Source organism: Myotis davidii, unplaced genomic scaffold (genome assembly GCF_000327345.1).
Source record: "Myotis davidii unplaced genomic scaffold, ASM32734v1 scaffold1095, whole genome shotgun sequence".
Taxonomy (NCBI): domain Eukaryota; kingdom Metazoa; phylum Chordata; class Mammalia; order Chiroptera; family Vespertilionidae; genus Myotis; species Myotis davidii.
The window spans coordinates 30,999-33,673 of record NW_006286588.1 but is presented as its reverse complement, the minus strand read 5'-3'; the positions used below and the strand labels follow the sequence as shown (position 1 = coordinate 33,673).

General features: G+C 36.8%; 1 pseudogene; it reads right to left on the bottom strand.

The window, feature by feature from the left end:
• Nucleotides 1–1,637: 1,637 nt before the first annotated feature.
• LOC102773606 lies at nt 1,638–2,430 on the bottom strand (annotated as a pseudogene).
• Between the last annotated feature and the right edge of the window lie 245 nt (nt 2,431–2,675).

Sequence of the window (2,675 nt, the reverse complement as noted above, 5' to 3'; positions counted from 1 at the left end):
TTTTGTTGTTATTTCACCTCTTTCATTTCTGATTTTGTTTATTTGGGTCCTCTCTCTTTGCTTCTTGGTGAGCCTGGCTAGAAGTTCATCAATCTTGTTTTTCCTTTGAAAGAACCAGCCCTTGGTTCCATTGATCTTCTATATTGTTTTTTTTTTGTTTCTATATCATTCATTTCTGCTCTGATCTTTATTATATCCTTCAATCTTGATACTGTGGGCTTTTCCTTTTGCTCTCTTTCTAATTCTTTGAGTTGTAGAGTTAGATGATTTATTACCATTTTTTCTTGTTTTTTTTTTGAGGTAGGACTGTAGAGCTATAAACTTTCCTCTCAGGACTGTTTTCATTGTGTTTCATAGATGTTGGATTTTATGTTTTGTTTGTCATTAGTTTCCAGGATGTTTTTAATTTCTTCTTTAATCTTTTTGGTACCCCAATCGTTGTTTAATAGCATGCTTTTCAGCTTCCGAGTGTTTGAATTTTTTTGGATTGTTTTTATTATAGTTTATTTCTAATATTATGCCATTGTGGTCTGAGAAAATGCTTGATATGATTTCAATCTTCTTGACTTTGGGAAGACTTTGCTTGTGCCCCAATATGTGGTCTATTTTTGAAAATGTCCCATGTGCACTTGAGAAGAACGTATATTCCGTGGCTTTGTGGTGAAATGTTCTGAAGATGTCATTTAAGGCCATTTGATCTAGTGAGTCATTTACGATTGCTTTATCTTTGCTGATATTTTGTCTAGAGCAATGGTTCTCAACTCCTAATGCTGTGACTCTTTAATATGGTTCCTCATGTTGTGGTGACCCCCAACCATAAAATTATTTTTGTTGCTACTTCAAAAATGTAATTTTGCTACTGTTATGAATCGTAATGTAAATACCTGGTATGCAGGAGGTATTTTCATTGTTAGACATTGAACATAATTAAAGCACAGTTATTAGTCACAAAAACAATATGTAATTATAAATGTGTTTTCTGATGGTCTTAGGTGAGCCCTGTGAAAGGGTCATTTGACCCCCAAAGGCGTTGCGAACCACAGGTTGTGAACTGCTGGTCTAGAGGATTTATGCAGTGATGTCAGTGGTGTATTAAAGTCCCCTAATATGATTGTATTGTTGTAGATCTGTCCCTTGATGTCTTCCATGAGTTTGTTTATGTATTTGGATGCTCCTGATATGTTTATCAGGGTTATATCCTCTTGTATTGATTCGTTTAGTATTATGAAGTGGCCTTCCTTATCTCTTGTTATGGCCTTCACTTTGAGTTCTATTTTTTCAGATATAAGTATTGCTACTCAAGGTTTTTTTTTCACTTTCATTTGCCTGAAAGATATCTTTTCATCCCTTCACTTTCAGTCTGTGCAAGTCCCTTATTTTGAGATGGGTCTCTTGTACATAGCATATACATAGGCCATGTTTTTTTATCCATTCAGCCACTCAACGACTTTTGATTGGATCGAATTGTAAAGAATGGAAAATAGATTATTTACAGAAAATAAATTATTTATAGATTGTCTACAAGTGTACTCACGTACAAATTCCATGACAAAAGAGACTTTTAAAAGCATGTTCAAATCTCAGAAGCTGTTCTCAAAGAGCTTAGTTTTGTTTTGTTTAGTTTTGTTTTTATTTTAAAACCACCTAAGATCCTTCTTCATCCTTGATCTTGGGATTCAGATAGTATTTTAAATGTCCCATATCAGCAATTTTATACTCTACAACAAGGGGTACATCTGCAGACATACTGAGTGTTACTGTAGGAGAGAGTGAAGTAGTTTTTGTAAAGAAGTTCAGATATCTCAGTACAAAAGTTAGCTGTACTACCTCATTCATCTCTATGGCAACAGCTTCCTCTTCTTTATCGACATTACTTGTTTGTGACAACTTAATATTTCCATTTCCAAGTTCCCCACTGGCAGAGAATTTAATTCCATCTTTTCCACAAGAAATTACAACAGCATCTCCAATATGACTGAGATCTCGGCATATATGTGCAAATTCACCAGAAGACATCTTTACTACACAGCTATACTCCTGTTCTGGAATTCCAAGTTGTTCAACATCCAAATCCATTAACTTCATTTCATAGTCTGAAACCTTTTCTTGAGTTGGAGCTTCAAATACTAGTGCCAAGGTGTTCGCGTTATCTTCAGCCCTTAGGGTAATGATATCTTCATTGCCAGCATATTTTAGTACCTTGGACATGCTGGTGAGGTTCACACCCATGGCCAGATTGCAGTCACAACAATACATGTGAAAGCCCTCAGACTGCAGGTTGAGCTGCACCAGAGAGACCTGAGAGGAGTCCATGCTCTGCAGGTTCAAGCCACTTGAGCTGATGTTCCAGCAGGCCTTATTAATGAGGTCCTTAAGCTCCTCCAACACCTTTTTCAGGATGGAGCCCTGAACCAGGCTTGCTTCGAACATGGTGGTGGAGTCGTAACGATGTGGCTAGAGGTGAAGTGAAGGAGGAGGAGTATCCCACATAGGCTTAACAGAGCAAGCAGGCTACCTTACCTGTGAGAGCCTGAGATGTAGGACAATCATCCCATTTTGGTTTTAATTTGCATCTCTCTGATCATTAGTAACTAAGCCCTTTTTTATATGTCTCTTGGTCATTTATGTTCTCTTTAGAGAAATGCTATTCAGGTAGTCAGCCCATTTTATAATTG